General features: G+C 33.2%; 1 pseudogene; it reads right to left on the bottom strand.

The window, feature by feature from the left end:
- Nucleotides 1–6699: 6699 nt before the first annotated feature.
- Nucleotides 6700–16834, bottom strand: LOC147943747 (receptor-like serine/threonine-protein kinase SD1-8; annotated as a pseudogene).
- Nucleotides 16835–18299: the final 1465 nt, after the last annotated feature.

Genomic DNA, 18299 nt, shown 5'->3' with positions numbered 1-18299 from the left:
ATTTTTGTTTTTATATATTTTATGTAAGAGTTCAACATGTGTGTAGCATATGATATTATGTTTATAAGAACAAAGTTGAGAATTTGTTATAAATAATCTTTTTGACATACTCCTTTACAAAAATACCCCTTTTGAACATTTTCATTTCTACCCTCTTTTACACAATTACAATATGTTAAATTAATTTTTAGAATTTTTTTTTAGGTTTGGGTTCTCTATTTTATATTTAGGATATGGTTTTTAGGATTTAGTATTTAAAGTTTAGGGTTTTTAGAATTTAATCATTTTATATATTAAAAAGAGATAGACACCATGAAAGGGTATTTTTGAAAAGTGACATAGAAAAAATGTATTTTTGAAAATCCCCCTAAGAAGTTTAACATGTGTGTATAATATATATATATATGATATATATATATATATGATATTGTTGTTTTAAAATATGATGAAATATTTAACTTTTCTATATATATATGATATTTTTGTTTTAGAATATAATGAAATATTTAACTTTTCTATCACCTAAATTGTTCTTATTTTTTTTTTGGGATATTAGTACTACATATATTATTCTTATATTATGAACATCAAGATGTATAATTTTATTTTCAATTCTACTTGTCATCCTTAAGATATATCGCGTATTTTCTATTTTACTTTTATTTTTTATTCATTTTAAGATAAATAATTAACATGAAATTATTATGTAACAATTTTTCTTGATATATTAAATTCCTCACAAACCTGAAGGTTCGGGACGTGTTTGGCATAGAGAAACTTCGTTTTCCTCACCCACTCACGAGGAAACGAGACTGAATCAGTCACCGCCACTACCACGTTCTAATCCCTTTCGTTGTTAATCACCACGGTCGTCGTTAACGTTGACTTCATTTGCAACTTCATTAGATTTTTACAAGAAAATTTTGACTTTTAGAGATTTTTTTTTTAGAAACTTATTATCAAAGCGGAGACAGAGTGAGGAGGGGATATATATTGGGGTGCAAGTAAAGAAGAAGGAGAAGAAACAATAAGACCTTTTTTATTTATTTTCTTGATATATAATAACAATAGTGGTCATTTCTTATTTATGTTAAAAAATTTGAGGCCAAAAATAGTTTACATGTAATAATTAATGTATAATTAATGTGTCTTTGTGATCTCTGTCTCTCATGAGTATAGCAAATAATAATCACGACGATTCTAGTGTCTATGACGCGTTTCCACCGAACACGTGTATTTTGAGTGCAAATTGTTGCGAAATTGAAAGGGTTGAAAGATTTGAAAAAAAAAATTATTTAACCAACTTTCACCATTTGAATGTAAGAGGTTGAAGAAGTTGAAAAAAAAGTATTCAATCCATTCAACTTAAAAGATTGGAAAAATTAAGTATGCAAATGGTTGTACTTTCCAACCAGGTTGAATGAGTTGAACATATATTTCAACTTTGTTCAGCCAAAAAATCACTATAAATATATTTTCAACTCAAATTTATTAGGTCCCACTCTGGAGCTGGAAAATATCACTTTTTGGCTGAAAATTGTTAACCTCAAAATAGGAGATGAACAGATTGAACGAGATGAAAAAATTTTTAAAAAATTAATTATATTTATTCAATTTACATGTTTGAATTAATATTTTTGGCTTTAAAAAAAAATTGCAATCGTGGAAATCTAGATTATTATTTCGATAATCTAGGAAAATCAAATATTGTGAGTTTAAAAATCTGTTTTTAAAATTTTATTTATAGTTTTTAATTATATATATATATATACTTTTTGAAATATGCAACAAACCAATCCTACGTTCACTAACTAATTATATTTTTTTGTTTGCAAATTTTTTGACATTAATTAATGTTAAACATTAAACTAAATAATTTTAATTAGCATTATTTGTTAAGAATAAAAAATATTCAAGTATGCAAAATCAGCTCAATTTTAAACTCTTTGGAATAATTCATATTTTTATTGATTAAAATCAAAACTAAAATCAGATCCTATATATATATCGCTCATCACTGTTTATTTGAGAAAAAATAATTATGAGCTAAACATACCTTTTTCATAAATAATTGTAGTTCTCGTCAGCATCTTTAGATTTTATTTTATATTTTGTAATAAAATATTTATTTCCAAATAAGAATTAATAATATATTAGTTTTTCTAAAAAAAGTATTTCTTATATTTAAATATATAATTGAATGATATATAATTTCAGATACTATTGTAGATATATTATTAATATTATATTTTTGTATTCAGCTTTTCAACTTAATAGTCACCATCTAACATACTAATTTCTTTCTCTGCAACTTATTCAACTCATTAAGTTTCTTCAACTCATTTTGATAGTTCAGCTTATTTTTATTCAGCCCATCTAACTTATTCAGCTGGTTCAGTTTGTTAATCACCATTTGCACCCAAATTAATCTTACAGTAAAAATGTTCAACTTGTTCAAGAGATGAATGAGTTGAAAATTATTCAATCCAATTTTGTTCAGCTTATTTTTTTCAATTTTTAGCAACTATTTTCAATTTATTTGTTATTCACGATTCTAATGTGTATAATCTTCTTGTATGCATGCATATTATATAAATTTTACATGACCACGAATTGAGAATTGTGATTGCTTGCATATTGTTATACGAAGGGAACATATGTTTTAACTTTTTTTGACGACCACGGATTGATTTTTTAATTTTTTTTTTCTCTCATCTGAAATTTTATTAAAAAAACCAAAGAGGAACCCAAAACTTACAAGCCATCGTCAAAACTTATGGAACCTTCTAGCTAAAAGAAATGTGACATTTAAGAATAGTAGTTTTTTTCATATACAAACACTAGGATATATCCCGTACTTAAAGTACGGATCAACATTTTTTAAAAAAATTATAATATAATAATAAAAATTGTTGTTTTTTTTTTAAAGTTATTTTGTTTGAGATAATATTTATTTTAAATTTTTATGTAAATCTATTAGTCTATTTGAATTATAATTATTTTAGAATATTATAGTAATTTATTTTTGACGTATTATTACAGTTTTATATTGTTTGTTTGTTGTATTTGCATCATTATTTTGCGAAATATAAAATAATAATTTTAATATTATAATTGTGAGCAAATAAAAATTATTAATTTATCATTTATATAAATTTAGTTTTACCAACCTGCCAATGTGGAAATTAAAACACACATTTTCATACAATGAGTAATATATCTTCGTTTAAAAAAATTCAAATCACAACATATGGAAAAAAATATGCATTTCAAATTATAAGTATTATATGAAAATTCTAAACAATTTATAAATAAAATAAAATAAAGATGATAGGAGAATCATAATTTGAAAACTTAACAAAATCTTCAAATTTAATTATTAAAAATAATTGTATTGTATACTTGGATATAAAATCTTAGTTTTTAAAATTCGGATTGGTTTATGTATTTAAAAAAAATTAGTAATTTCGTCCATAATTTATGAGAGAGATAAAATATTTTTTTATAGATTTTTTTTAGATTTTTTAGATTTTTAAATATTTGATCTGTAAGTATTTTTTATTTTTAATTAATTATATTTATTTAAATTAGCTAATTAAGTTTAATTATTTTTTTCTAATGACAATTGAATGTAATTTTTTACACATTTTAAGGTTAGTTTCATACTTGTACTTCTCAATTAATATAATAGGATATACATGTCAAATGTAAGAAAATTGGTTATCTCGTCAATAATATTGGGTGGAAGATGTGACGATTTCTCAAGAGAAAGGAGATGAGAAATTGGTGGATTATTGAAGAGATTACGTCGATTATTACTTATTTGAAGATATTTATTAGCTTCTTCTTCCTTTTTTTTAAGCTTGAGAACCTTTCATTTTTATTTTCTTGTAGCATATAATAATTATTAATGAGTTGAACCGTGGACTGACAAGTTCTATCAATTGATCCATCCGGAAGACTTTTATGTTCACCATCCAGGTAGGTTTGAAAAAAAAAATACTGTCTCATAGAGACATATGGTTTCTATATCTATATAGACTTAGTACAATTTAATTTCTACTGTGTTTAAACTGAATCATCCCCAAAAGTCGAGAGGTTTGATTAGCTTTATTTAGAGACTTGGATATTGTTGGGTACAAACCAACGTCCCACATCAGAAGATTAGAAAATAAGTTTCTAATATATAAGTTAAGTCCAAACCTACTTAGTGTGAAGCCTTTTGGGAAGAAGCCCAATAACAAATCCGTGCGGGCTTTGCTATCTCTGTCAAAAACGGACAATATCATACCAATGGAGACTTGACTTGGGTTTAGAAAGCCCAACAATTGGTATCAGAGCCTAGGTTGAAATAAGTGGACCTAATAGGCAGATATAGGCTTAGTGATCCGTGTGGGAGAAGCCCCTCTATGTGACACAATAAGAAGGATACCTTGTAAATAAGGAAACACTGAATCAATGGTGACAAGATTTCGCTGAAAGGGAGGCCTAAGGTTTGTGGTTCTTGGTTTGAGAGGTAATATTGTTGGTTTGTCTTTTTGGGAAGGAGTCCAATAATAAATCCGTGCGGGCTTTGCCATTTCAGCCCAAAACGGACAATATCATACTAATGAGGACTTGACTTGGGCTTAGACATTGGAGTGATAATATAAAGACTGCCCATTGCTTAATTGCTTCGCTGAGATATATATTTTCTAGACGATAAATTTATTTCTTAAAAACGACATCTATTTGTTATTTCAAGCATTATGTGGTAGAGACTTTGGGAGCTTTTAAAAGGTAAAACGATGTGGTGAGATGACAAGAAAGATATGGGTTTTATTGTAAGATTCAAATTGATAAAGATGGTCTGAGATGTTCACCACGCCACGAACTAGAACCGGACTATTGAGCTTGGGGATTTAAGGTCAGGGTTTAACTTTCCACTTTTGTATCCGCTGACATAAAAATATTTTGACGAGACAAAAAAATCCGAAAAGAAAGGAGAATTGTGGAAGCCGCCCCAATCTATTAGTTAGTTAACCAATGACGGTAAATACTACACTTCTTAACCATAAACCAGTTTCTACGCTCTGAGTCATACAACATTAACTTACTCTTAAAAACACTAAACTTTAGTGTTTTCTGTAAGGTATTAATTAGGTATGTAAAAAATAACAAATATGCTAACTCTATTAAGTCATAACACTAAGCTCCCTTTGTTTTTTATTTTCTTGCAGCATATTTCTCTCTTGATTCAAAGTTAGGAGGAATGCTGAATAGGTGGTGTTCTGTTCGTAGATCGAATCTCATGGGCTTCACTCATTCACAAACTTTGTTTTCTCTGTTTCTTATGTTGTAACGTGGGCTTATTTATGTCTCTGTTTTTGCAAACTTTTGTGAAATATTTTCCATTTGTTGACAAATATGTAACATTTAAAGTTTTAAACAACCAAAAAAAGAATTTGTATTTATTGTATTCTTTTCTGTGGAGCATGCACGGACAGAATTATCAACATTGTTGTGAAGCATTTTGGTGCTTGTATGGTGTTGTAAGAAAAGTAGACAACTCTCTCTTCTCTCTTTCCAAAACGTTTTTTGTTTTTATCAAAGAACAAGAGAGACAGAGAGAGTAACTCCATGCTTCTGTTAAAACAGAGTATAGAAACAGAGCATAAGAGTGTGTGAGAGGTTCCATGGAACTGAATTTAGCCATTCATAGACTACATATATTTAATATGCAGAAAGAAAAACTACAGGAACTTTATAGAGACTAAATCGAGATACTCACCATCCATCCATGATTGCCTTCTCAGTGATTGCCTTTGTTACAAATTAATCAAAGGGTGATACAGCTCAAGAACTTATATGATATGTGGAGTGTAAGCACATCATTCGACTGTTCAAGTATCCCCCAAATCTCTAATCCAGAAAAGCCGAGGCGCTTCTCCAACCTAATTACCTCACACCAAATACTCTTCTTGTCTTTTTGGCAGAAAGGTATTTGCCCCTGCCATGGCTGCACTGGAATGAGAAGCTCCCGTAGAATTACGAGTTTCCCACAATAGTTAGCTAATCTAGGACAGTAAATACCACACTAAATAGAAATTTTTTTCCAAAACCTTAACCACGAACCAGTCACTACGCTCTGAGTCATACCACATTAACCCACTCCCAAAAACACTAAAGTTTACATTTTCTATAATGCACCAAGGTCCTTTGCTCAAACTCGCCTTTGGAGAATCCTTCCATCTTCCTTGTTTTGAATCATATTCACACGTTTTAAGCTTACTATTAACGTAAAGTTGTCCTCTACGAAGCTGAACTTTAGCGTCATCACAAGGGCTAAGCAGTGGCTTCCAAGTCTGAGAGTTTAAATCGTAAACCTCAGCCAAGTTCATGGAGGAGGATTTTGAGTCCTTTGTTCCTCCAATAACAAAAATCTTGCCGTCTATAAAAGCAGACTTGGCGCGTTTCCTTGCCACCAACATGTTAGGAGCATCCCGCCACGTGTGAGTCCGACAATCAAACACATGAACGGCCGAGGATGGCCGCTTGTCGTCGTTAATGGTTCCGCCCATTTGGTAGATTTCGAAACCTACGGCTACAGCGGACGGCTTGGATGGAGCAGAGGGAGAAGGTGCTATGGGTGATAAGCTCAACCCATCATCCTTAATACGGCCGTTGGTGACTATGGTTTGATTAACAAGGAACCAGCGATCATAAGGGGGTAAGCGTTGGCATAAGTAGAGGTAAGGCTCTGTGTTTCCAATCCAGGAGCGAGACTGATAGAGCTCTGGGGAAGATATGAGAGAGCGGAGGGTCTTGGAGACTAAAGAGAAGGAGCGGTAGTGATATCTCGAGATGCGAGCTAAACAGCTCAAAAGGATTTCATTTGGAAGTGATGACAACGACGACGGAGGAATAAGATTCTTCCTCTTCTTCTCCATCCCATCCTTCTGCCGTGGCTGCTCTACTACTTTGGCGTCCATAGAAGGGACTAGGTTTCTTTTACTTTGACCGTAAAATTTTGAATACATACTTTAATTTTAGTAGTAAATTTGAAATCTATACTAAATTTTTAAAATTTTTGAATTGTATCTTATATATGGCACAAAATGACTATTTTATTCTTAATTAAAATTTTATTTAAAATATTTAAAATAAATAAAATATAACTAAATTAATTCATTTGACCAAACTATTTCTAAAAATACTGTGTAAAGTAGATATTCTAAATTTTGCTAAATGTTTTTAAGAAAATGATGAATTAATTTAATATATATAATATTAATCAATAACAAAAAATTAAAATTCAGATAAAATAAATATAATATCCCCTTAAGTAATAATTAAAGTATCTGATATTATTTAGTCATTTACTTTCAAAAAAATTTATATATAAATAAAATAATTAGAATTATTTTTTTGGATTTATGTTAAGTAAAATTTCAGATAATAATAGTTATAAATATATATATATATATATATAATTCACTAATAATTTTTTATTTTTTCAATCAATAAAATGTTTTGAAAAATAAATATATATTTCGATATATTAAATATTTTACTGAAAATTTGAATATAAGTTACATAATTTTAATTTATTCTAAAAATTATTAAGTGTAATAAAATAATTAAATATTATGAGCTTTTAGAAAATAAATCAACATTTTAAAAAATCGATTATGTAATTAAAAGAATAAGTTCATTTCAAAATATTTAGCTTTCAAATAACTATAATATTAAGTGTAATTTTCAAATTTTTTAAAGAAGAGTTTATTATGTCATTTAGATGACACACACTTGTAGTTGTAGACGAACAGCTCAAGAACAAATTAAAAGTTCATATTAAAAAGATGAAAAAGATATCACACGCTCGCTAGCTAATCATAACCGGATATTAGAAAGAGGTCATGAAAATCAAGATTTCTAGTAGAAATCGAGAACAAACCCACAAAAATTATGTATAGAGCAAAACCAAAATCTTTCATCAGGTTTTATTTCCTGATCTCCCTCACAACAGAGACCGTGTTCATCATCTAAATGTTCATGAAATCAACAAAAAAAAAGTGCACCAAATGGGTACTAGATTGAGAAATAAAATATTTGCAGATTTTATTAAAAATGGAAGATAACAATGGAAAAAGTTATTTCTATTTTCTTTTCTTTTTTTGGTTTTTGAGAGATTTGAGTAAGTTTTGAACATATTTTGGTTGATTTGTTAGATTTTTTATTTAATTACTTGTGCTGAAGTTTCCCAACTGACGACGAATATCCGTCTTCGTTCTACTTCTCAATAAGATGATCAATGTGATTTGCCTATTGCACATGGGCACTTTTTTTTTTTTGTAAACAGTCTCGTAAGTATTGTTTAATATTATAGAGTAAACATTCATCACATATTAATAAAATAGAGAAGCAGATTAAGTTTGATTAATTACTAAACCGGGATTATGTTTGATTAGCAAATGAACTTAGGAAGAGTCGCTAATAAACACACACGATCAGAGACTGGAATCACATAGTTTTATACTAAAAGTCAACACACAATCATAAACGGTTGCGGTTGAGGGAAGGGTCACACGATCAGACACGCCGGTGGTGGTTGAGAGCAACCCTGAAACAGGCAACGGACTCCCTGGCAACACTTGAGTCATTTAAATGACACACACACTTGTAGTTGTAGACGAACAGTTCAATAACAAATTAAAAGTCCATATCAAAAAGATGAGAAAGATATCACACGCTCGCTAGCTAATCATAACCGGATATTATAAAGGAGATCATGAAAATCAAGAATTATAGTAAAAATCGAGAACAAACACCGAAAATTACGTACAAATCGAGCAAGACGAAGAATGAAATCTTTGATCAGGTTTTATTTTCAGTAAAATCATAATGAGACAGAATCTAGATCCTACTCCCTAAGCTAGAGATAAATTACAGTTCATGTTTCACACACAGAGACACTTGTAGACTAACAAACAGTCCAAGAACAAAAGCCATATCAAAAAGATCCACACGCTCGCTAGCTAATCATAACCGATATTAAGAAGAGATCATGAAAATCAAGGCTCTCTTCGTTCTCTGAGTTTATATAAAAGTCTCTGTTCTTTTTTCCACATATAATCTCAAGAACCAAGACTCCGAAACTGAAGACATCTGACTTTGTTGAATAAGTTCCGTTCTTGGCGTATTCCGGAGACATGTAACCGCTGTGTCAAGCCAGAAACATGAAACACAATTGTGAGTTTTTGTAAAGTTGATTTATTAATTTCCAAAGGTAACGAACTAACGATGATGTTGATAGTTCGGTTGCTTACTAACTTCCGATGATCTTTGTGGTGTTAGCTTTTGTCTTATTCTTATCAATGATTTTGCCTATCCTGAAATCCGATATCTTTGGAACCATATCTTTATCAAGTAACACGTTACTCGGTTTTAAGTCTCTGTGGACAATCAGATACCGCGAATCTTGGTGAAGATATAAAAGCCCCCAAGCGATTCCATTAATAATTTGGACCCTCTTCTCCCAGTTTAGTTTACAACTTTGGGTTTCGTCTAAGAAAAAATTATTGAATCAAACTCAAGACTTTAACGAATAACTCTCGTATTATTGCTTTAGAAACTTCTCAAAACTAAAGCCTCCTTAATCTCTCTAATCTCACAAGTGTTGTTACAACTCAACAACTCCTTATATATAGAGAGATTCATAATATTTTCTTTAATTAAAATAACAATTAGATAACTCCTAATTTGTCCTAATCCTAATCTCTTTGGGAACCATATCTTGGTGAGATTAGGATGTCTTCAAGCTCAAGTTAATTCAAGCTTATCCTCACCATTCACCCCCATAAGCTTGAAGTCCTTCTTTGACACATCTTGTACACCAATATAGTCTCTCATCTCCTTGAATTTGATCCTTGCAAGTGGTTTAGTCAATATATCAGCCTTCTGTTCAACACCAGGGACATGCTCAACCTCCACCTGCTCATTCTCAACACACTCACGAATAAAATGATATTTCCTGTGAATGTGCTTACTCCGTCCATGGAAAAATGGATTTTTGGTGAGTGCTATAGCAGACCTGTTATATATCCGAACAGTTACCCTCTCAGGCTCAACTCCTATAACTTCAGAAAGCAAATCCTTCAACCAGATGGCCTGCTTAGCTGCCTCAGTTGCAGCCATAAACTCAGCCTCACAAAAAGACAGAGCCACGGTTTCCTGCTTCTGTGAGCACCAGGTGATCGGACAGTCATTGAGATACAAAATGTGGCCACTGGTGCTCCTTCCGTCGTCCTCATCCACATTGTGGCTACTGTTGCAATACCTAATCAAACCAGAGCTACTTCCTCTTTTAAATGTGAGACCAAATCTTGTAGTTCCCTGCAAATATCTCAAAACATGCTTTAATGCCACACCATGACTCTTCTTGGGATCATGCATATAACGGCTAAGAATTCCAACTGCAAATGAAAGATCTGGTCTGGTGTGAATCAGATATCTGAGACAGCCAATGCATCTTCTATACTCGCTCTCACCAATGGACTGTTCGTCCACAGCCTTAGAGAGTTTTATTCCTGAATCCATTGGAATCTGTACTGCATTACAATCACTCATACCACACTCTTCAAGAATCCTTGCTGCGTATCTTTCTTGTTTCAAAGTAATTCCTGTGTTTTCTTGTAAGACTTCGATACCGAGATAATACGTCAATCTTCCAAGATCACTCATATCAAACTTAGAAGACATTCTCTGTTTGAACTCGTGAATCAACTTCAAACTGCTACCAGACGAGGAGATCATCTACATAAACCACAACAACTAGCAAATCATTCTTCTCTTGTCTTCGATATAACGCAGGTTCTTTAGTGCAGCGTATAAAGCTCAACTCCTTTAGAATTTGATTGAGTTTATGATCCCAGGCTCGTGGAGCCTGACGCAAACCATAAAGGGCTTTATTGAGCTTATAAACCATTCTTTCACATCCGCTTCTTATGAAACCTTCTGGCTGTTTAACAAAAACCTCTTCCCTAAGCTCCCCATGTAAGAAAGCAGTCTTCACGTCTAGATGATGCACTTCCCAACCGTTAGAAGCAGCTAAGGCAAGGATGAAACGAATTGTTTCAAGGTGTGCCACTAGAGCAAATACCTCGTCGAAGTCGATCCCATGCTTCTGCACATATCCTTTTGCAACTAAGCGTGCCTTGTACTTATTAATACTACCATCGGAATTATGTTTGATCTTGAATACCCATTTTAAACCAATTGGTTTAACACCACTCGGTAGCTCCACCAGATTCCATGTATTATTTTTCTCAATAGAGCTTAGCTCTTCGATGCAGGCTGTTCTCCACACTTCAAGTTCCTTTGCCTCTTCAAAGTTTCTTGGCTCGTCGTTTAAAGACATCAAGAGTTGTTCCCCTTCTTCTTCGGCCAAGAGAACATAGTCACTAAGATATCCTGGTCTCACACTAGATCTTGTTGACCTTCTTAGCACTGGCTGAGCTACTACTACCTCTTGTTCTTGCTGCTGTTCTTCCAATGTCTCGACTTCATTCTCAAAATCATTAACCTCCTCTGTTTCTACTATACCAGTTTCTCTTAAACCATTATTACCAAAGTTATCAAAGGTCAGAGTAAAAGACCCTGGAACCTCTGTTTCAGAATGCGATTCGTTCCAACTCCACTTCTTAGACTCATCAAAGATCACATCTCGACTTACAATTATTTTCCGTGTTGCAGGATTCAGGAGTCTGTATGCTTTACTTCCAGTCTCTGTTCCAAGATACACAAGAGCACGAGACCTGTCATCTAGCTTCTTTAGATGTTGTGATTCCACCCTAGCGTATCCGATGCAGCCAAAAACTCGCAAATGTTCAATGTTTGGCTTCCTACCTTTAAACATTTCGTATGGCGTCTTATCACATAATGTTCTTGTAGCAATCCTGTTAATCAGATAAGTGGAGTGTCTCACTGCCTCTCCCCAAAGATAATTAGGAACATCCATATGTTTTAAGATGCTTCTTGTCATCTCAAGTAGGGTTCTGTTTCTCCTTTCCACCACACCATTTTGTTGTGGTGAGTAGGGGGCTGTTAACTGTCTTTGAATCCCTGATTCATCACAGAACTTTGTGAACTCAGTATTAACAAATTCACCCCCTCTATCAGTTCTAAACATCTTGATTGTTGCTCCAATTTCTTTCTCAGCGAGACTTTTGAGCCTTTTAAACGCCTCAAACGCATCACTTTTATCCTTTAAAAGCATTGACCACATGTATCTAGAGTGATCGTCTATGAGGACGAATATATACTTATTCTGAGCAGCCGTTGCATGTGTGATGGGACCACAGAGGTCTCCGTGAATCAGATCAAGTGGTCTCTCGGCTTGAAAAACAGTTGTCTTTGGAAACATCTTTCTCGTTTGTTTCCCAACCAAGCAAGATGCACATGTTTCTTTAATCACGTTCATGCTTGGTAATCCATTAACTAACTCCTTTCTCACCATAGCTTCCAGCGACTTAAAGTTGATATGACCCAATCTTTCATGCCATCTTGTAGAATTCAGAGCTTCCCTTACTTGCAGACACTTGTTTTCAGCTTCCATACGAACCTTGTAAAGTCTATTATGTGCTCTATTTGCTTTCACCAAGAGCTTTCCATCTCGATCGTGTAAAGTTAAATAGTTATCCTTCATCCTGACTTTACACCCTGTCTATGTGGCTTGTCCAAGGCTGATAATATTGCTCTTAAGGTCTGGTATCCAGTAGACTTGTGCCAAAATCCTTCGATCACCCGACTTGGTGACAAACAAAACCGAACCTCTCCCTTTGATGTCAACCCTTGAATCATCACCAAACCTTACCTTTCCCATAACTGTTTCATCGAGTTTGGTAAAGTAGTTTCGATTTCCAGTCATATGATTACTGGCTCCATTATCAAGATACCATACATCATCTAAGCCTGATTCATACTTTCGTGGTTTCACCTTCCTCTCATTAAGAAATACTACTTCATGCATTAGCAGATCCTCAACATCTTGATTGTCTGATTCAGTTGTGTCTTGTAGTTCCTGAAGCTTAAGTAGCCTATCGGGACAGTTTGACGCATAGTGTGACCATTCTTGTCACAGCGATAGCAAACAATTAAGGACTTGTCCCTGTTCTGATAGTTACTTCTACCTCGACCTCTTCCACGTCCTTGAAAGCGTCCACCCCTTGTACCACGTCCACGTCCTTGGTCATAGCCTTCTTGAAAGTTACTTGCATACATGAGTTTCGATTGATCCTCTTCTTGATCTTCCTCATCACGAATCCTCTCCTCGTATGTTTTAAGTCTTCCAACTATGTCAACAAAACTTGTTTTGTTGAGGTCAAGAACTTGCTCCAAGGCTGCAATAATATGGATGTACTTCTTTCTCGGCAGACCGTTCAAGAATTTTTTCACCAGCTTGGATTCTTCAATATTCACGCCTAAAGCTCCTGCTTTTGACGCAAGCTCCGACAGCTTACCAACAAAGTCGTCGATTATTTCTGTAGTTTTCATCTTCATCCTCTCAAAATCAGACATCAGGGTTTGTAATCTGGCCTCCTTAACACGTTCAGCTCCGACGTAGCGTGACTTGATAGCTTCCCAGACTTCTTTAGGAGTGGCGAGATTACCAACTTGTAAGGTTAGTGTTTCTGGAATAGACTGGAACAAAAGAGCTTTTGCTAGATCGATCTTATCACTTTCTGCTTCCCCTGTTTCAATCGTTTCCCATACCTTATTAACTCTTAACATAACTGTCATCTTCATTGCCCATACCGTATAGTTGGTGGTGGTGAGCATCGGACAGTGAAGGGTTGAGGTACTCGTCTCCTTAGGCAAGTTTGTAGCAGCAACGATCTCTCCCATGACTCTTAGTTTGAATAACTTTTAGCTAACGATTTTTTTCTCTCAAGAACAGAAAAGAAAAGCAATCGAATTCTTGTGTTTTTGATTCAATGATGCTCTGATACCAAATATTGAATCAAACTCAAGACTTTAACGAATAACTCTCGTATTATTGCTTTAGAAACTTCTCAAAACTAAAGCCTCCTTAATCTCTCTAATCTCATAAGTGTTGTTACAACTCAACAACTCCTTATATATAGAGAGATTCATAATATTTTCTTTAATTAAAATAACAATTAGATAACTCCTAATTTATCCTAATCCTAATCTCTTTGGAAACCATATCTTGGTGAGATTAGGATGTCTTCAAGCTCAAGCTAATTCAAGCTTATCCTCAACAAAAATCACAACCAAAATCAAAATTAGTTTCTTTTCAGTATCCTTGTAACTTTGGAACACACAACTTTTTTAAAATGTGATCCCACTAACCAAATATTAAAGTATCGAGGCTTGAGTTTTCCAGGTATTCATATCAAGGTTTACATGTTGGACACTCGCGATTAGACTTAACTCAGTCTTAAATCCATCAACACCTTGAGTTGAAATCTTCAACAGTCTTTTCACAGCTATTTCTTGTCCGTCAAGTAACCTTCCCTGATAAATGTATATATATTTATATATACACATGTATTATGTATATTATAAATTACACGGAGTCTTAGCATTGATATGTTAAGAGGTACTATTAGATTATAGATTATTTATGTTAAGAGGTACCTTGTAAACAATTCCGAAACCACCTTTTCCTATTTTATTTGAATCCGAAAAACCTTGGGTGGCCGAGACAATTGTTTCAAGTTCCCTATGCTCAAAATGTAATTCTCCTGAAAATAGGAAAAAAAAAAAAAGAAAAACAATCTTTATCAGACAAAAATAGAAAATAATTAAGAAAAAAGAGATTATCACAAATAATATACCAATAGGTGCCGCAATTGCTTTTGTTGGCGGCCTCTTTTTTCTTTTCCAAACGTAGAACAGTATAACAAAACTTACGATAAGAAAAATGACGAGTCCAACAACAATAATAAAAAGTCACAAATTGCAAATTTCCCACATGGCTTGCTTGATGAGTGAAAAAGGGAAGAAAAACAAGTTTTTATTGCAACTTTCTAACCACATCCCAGCTGGACCGTTGCAATAAGTTACTTTTGTTTGCCACATATAATGTATTCTGTTATGTTAAGGACGAATTTTGTAAAACGTTACGATCCTACAGTATCCATTTTTGAACAATACATCATTTTTATAAGTTTGAGCTAATTTGCTATATATGCCTAATATTATTTTTAATATCTAATATGACTTGTGTTATCCAACATCCCATATCCATTTTTATTTCTCTTACTATATAGCTATAATGGGTTATGTATGACATTTTAATTAATAGATAGTTTTAAAAATAGGCATCATCGAGAAAATATTAAATTAGTAAACTTCTTGTATTTTTTTTTTAAAAAGTAGGAAAATTACCCCAACAAAAAATATTGAAAATTTGAAACGGTCCAAAACTTTTACAGTAAGAAGAAATTTTTATTCTTAGCTTGACTAAATTCTCGGTGTCGTATTCAGTGTTTTTTTCAATGATTATTCCTTAATAAAAAAAAAAATAGTTTGGAGTCTTATGAAATAAGTTGGATTTTTTTGCCTAGTTTTGGAGAAAGAAACTTACCCATATCAGTGGCTTGTATCTTAACATAAAGGTGTTGACCAGCATTTTTGTTCTTGCGTACATCGAGTAGCTCCACTACCCAAATAATACAGCCTGATCCACCGTTTTCCATATTCTCATTCGCGTAGGCAGTACAGTTGCAATTATTTAAGCACTTGTTCTTGCATTCCTCCAACCCCATGTTCATGTCTACAACTGAATTTTCTGTATCCGGTAGCTTCATGGTCGGTAGCGTTATGAACTGCTCTCCATAGCACCTCGACTGAGTCTTCCGCACACACCCGCTTTCTAGTTCCCACGCCTCTCGGCGTCTCGGCTGAAACCCGTGAATGCAGCTACAGGTCAATGATGTGTTTATGACGTCACAGAGACTATTAGGCCCACATTTGTTGTACTCATCGCACGCATCATTTGGTAACGTATGCGATATCCTCTTCAGTTCCCCTGATCTTGGTATCCATGTGGATAGGTTCAGTAGTCCGTTGAAAGTCAGTCGCAATATTGAGAAATAATTAACTACCATTTTTATTGCTGAATGAAAACGTGATTTCCTCACTGCTCACCACGAGATGGTCGGTTCCGTACCCCAAATTTCCAATTGCGTCTATGTCACTCACACTGTTCCACGGACCAATTCGGAATAATGGCTCACCCTTATTCCGTATGTAGCTCTCAGGAGGCTCACGAATAAAGGATCATCGATGTGTTTCCATGATCGTAATATCCTATCTAGACCCGACTTCTTATCCCAACCCATTTTCATATCAGGGAGTAATGTGTCAGTCGGATAATTCGAAGCTTTGCCATAAAAAATCCACTTGAGCCGTCGGTTTCAGAGTATCGCAATATCAAGTTGCCGTTATCAAGAAGCTCTCCTGTCAATACCGACTTCTTTAGACTTTGGCTAGTAGTCCCATTGGTTGACCAAACAGACTTACCGTATTGATCAAGGAGGTGGAGGTTGTTCTTGAAGATTTTGAGTGTTCCGATAGGCTTGGAGAGTGGGTTGTCTCTATTTCCAACCCATACCACTTCATTAGGGAACCTTCGGTACCATATTCCGAGATACCAACGGTCACCTACTACGCCTGGTTTGAAGAAACCAAGCTTGAAAATACTCTTAGGGGATAAGATGGGTCTTTGTATAGATATTTTTAGGGGCATTGAGGATGAAATTCTAGAATTATTTAGAGAGAAACCTTTCTGAAATAGAATGAATAATAACAATAAAAATATCCTCATATTGTTTGTTTTCTTTTTCTTTTCTTTTTTGTCTGCGTAGTTTGGTTCTTTCTTGTTTAAACAACTAGTGCAGTCTTCTTCTTAGTATTTATATATTGTTTGGACAAGATTTTTGGTTCTTTTTTTTTCTTCACATTTCTTGACTTTTATTACAAGTTGCATCTAATTTTAAAATTTTCAACGGGACATAAATGAAACCAAAACTAGGAACATGTAAGATTAATTACTCGCAGAGAAGACATATCATATGTTCAATTAGGGAATTAGTTGTTACAGAAAAACTACGAACATGTGGGATTAACTCCTAACATCAACATGTGGGATTAACTATCGTCTGTGTTTTTTTTTTTTTCTTATGTTTTTTGTTTATGTCAGATTGCAAATATATTTTATAAAAAATGTATTTAATCTTTTATATTCAAATATGAGATCAAAGAAAAACTTGTTATGCAAGAAGGGCAAGTGCAAAATGTAACTTTTTAAAAACAATCCAAACGGAAATCATATTTTTTTTTTCTTTTTTTTTCGGTCATCAGGAATACTAAAAGGACATGCAAGGAGGTACTGTACGAGGGTACCAAGCAGGTTAGCGCAACCTGGGATATGTTTGAAAAAAGATGGTAACGCATCGTGCATAGAGTCTTGCATCCATGAAAGATGTTTACAAGGTGCATGTCTACGTCGAGCAAACCCAAAGTCAAAAATAAATTGCTACTGCTCCATAATGGCTGATGATTCTAACTGTCCAAAGTAATTCCAAACTTCGCTGTGATTTCTTTTCCCCTAAGGACTTTCAAATAAATTCTACTGTCTTAAATCACAAATCTCTCTCTCCCGAAACAATAAAAGAAGGGAATGAGTATAATATATGTACGTACACCATATCCTATGTTTAAATTCAGGCTAATTTGTTTCAAACAAATACAATAACCAATTGATTCTTAGTTTTTTACTATACAAATGATGTTAATTTTGCTATTTGTATAGATTCAATATTAACAAAGTATGATTTAGGCAGTTTTTAGACTTTGTTCTTCATTCCTGATTGAGGCCCTGATTGGTAACGGCTGTTACTTTTGGCCGTAGAGACTTTGACTTTAAAATTTTAGCTGTAGAGAATTTGGCTGTTGATGCTTTGACTGTAAAAACTTTAAAAACTTTAACTGTTAAAATCTGATTGTTTACCAACAACTTTTAAAGCTGTAGCTATTTTTATTACTATCATTAGATATTAATAATATAATTATAATAAATATAAATTATGTCAGAATTTAATCCATATAGCAATTTAGTAATAATGATAATGATGAAAATAAAAATTATTATTGAAATGGATCTTAAAAGAAAGAGAAAAAAATGAGAATAATTAATTTGTAAAAAATATAATATGTAAAAAATATGCATAAACTTTTGGAAAGCTTTTAAATATAATGGGGGAGAAAAAAAGAATGTTTTTAAATTTATT

The sequence above is a fragment of the Camelina sativa genome, chromosome 5, assembly GCF_030686135.1.
Source record: "Camelina sativa cultivar CO46 ecotype springtype chromosome 5, ASM3068613v1".
NCBI lineage: Eukaryota > Viridiplantae > Streptophyta > Magnoliopsida > Brassicales > Brassicaceae > Camelina > Camelina sativa.
Note: the sequence above shows the minus strand (reverse complement) of the source record. Positions and strands in the feature narration are given on the sequence as shown.